Source organism: Pseudophryne corroboree, chromosome 2 (genome assembly GCF_028390025.1).
Source record: "Pseudophryne corroboree isolate aPseCor3 chromosome 2, aPseCor3.hap2, whole genome shotgun sequence".
Classification (NCBI taxonomy): Eukaryota; Metazoa; Chordata; class Amphibia; order Anura; family Myobatrachidae; genus Pseudophryne; species Pseudophryne corroboree.
In genome coordinates this window covers 457,051,085-457,053,081 of record NC_086445.1, presented here as the reverse complement: position 1 = coordinate 457,053,081, position 1,997 = coordinate 457,051,085, and positions in this window count along the sequence as shown.

Below are 1,997 nucleotides of genomic sequence, written 5' to 3'. Positions count from 1 at the left end.
AGAACTGCTAATCTTTCGTTAGCAATTCTGCTAAGCTAAGATACACTCCCAGAGGGCGGCGGCCAAGCGTTTGCAATGCTGCTAAAAGCAGCTAGCAAGCAAACAACTCGGAATGATGGCCCATGTGCGCATCCGCAGGTCGTTCATGTTCATCTATGGCTTATCGAACATGCAGCTCAATTTTGACTGTATTGTTGAGCTGCATGTGAATGCAGGGATGACATTTCTGAACGATATCGTTCATTGATATCGTTTAGTGTGTATGCGCTATACCAATGAACAAGGGGGGTCATTCTGAGTTGTTCGCTCGTTATTTTTTTGTCGCAACGGAGCGAATAGTCGCTAATGCGCATGCGCAATGTCCGCAGTGCGACTGCGCCAAGTAAATTTGCTATGCAGTTAGGAATTTTACTCACGGCATTACGAGGTTTTTTCTTCGTTCTGGTGATCGTAATGTGATTGACAGGAAGTGGGTGTTTCTGGGCGGAAACAGGCCGTTTTATGGGAGTGTGTGAAAAAACGCTACAGTTTCTGGGAAAAACGCGGGAGTGGCTGGAGAAACGGGGGAGTGTCTGGGCGAACGCTGGGTGTGTTTGTGACGTCAAGCCAGGAACGACAAGCACTGAACTGATCGCAGATGCCGAGTAAGTCTGGAGCTACTCAGAAACTGCTAAGAAGTGTCTATTCGCAATTCTGCTAATCTTTCGTTCGCAATTTTAATATGCTAAGATTCACTCCCAGTAGGCGGCGGCTTAGCGTGTGCAAAGCTGCTAAAAGCAGCTTGCGAGCGAACAACTCGGAATGACCCCCAATATATCGTTTAACGACACAGTTCTCGCACATATCGCACATTTGGCAAAGTCACCCATTGTGTACGGGGTTTAAGTTGTATCCATGCAAGTACAGTATGGACATTTTGTATATGTGTAGATAGATAGATAGATAGATAGATAGATAGATAGATAGATAGATAGATAGATAGATAGATTGACATCTTGAGAGCACATGGTTAAATAGCTGCACAATTTTGAAAGCTCAGTCAAACACTGAAGTCAATAATAGTTACAGCTTACATTATGGTTTCTTTATTACAACAAAATATGGAACATAGCCATTCACAACATTCATAAAACTTTTTACGAGGTTTGTCAAATTTACTGTGCTGGAAAGAACATAAGCAGCATTTAGTCAGTGGTAAAAGCACACAGACATTATAAGGGACATGTGTAGATTGGATAGAGCTCATGGATTACATTAGATGACATTAAAATAAAAGTATCTTAATGCATAAACTATGAAACATTAACTGATTTTTAATGTAATTTGTCTCAAGTGTTAATTTGATACATAGGGCCTGATTCAGAGATTGGAGCAGCTCCTACAGCAGCTGCATCTTTGTAATCTAATACTGTACAATAATATGCAAAAGTAGCAGGAAGTGTCTTGACCATACTTGCCTACTTTGGTTCTGTCCTCTCCGGGAGAAGCCCTGAGAGGAGATGCAGGTGGGCGGAGATAGGGGGTGGGGCCAGGCTAGTCGCATAATTATGCCACACCCCTTGCTGGCAAATTGGCGCGATTGGCACAAATTTGCATAGGCGCAGGCCCAATATGGCATTTACATAGGAATGAGTCACTAGACCCCGGACCCTCGAGGACCCCGGGATATTTTGCATTAATATAAATGATTTCCTATAATACAGTAGATTATGCCCAGTTTTTAAGTATTGTACTGTATATCAGGTTCACAACATACTTGTATCCACTGGTTTCCTTTCAGAATATCCTTTAGTAATTGTCGCTCAAACACTAATATTTACAACTCTGTAACTATAGAACCCTACTAATGGCTAATGAAAAGAACTACAGTAGGTCATTTCATAAATAAATTGTATAAAATGTAAATTTAATGGATACATTTTTAAAAATTGGTGCTGGATTTTCAAGCTTGCTTAACCCTCCTCAAAGTCATCACTGCATATCAAACATTTATAAAT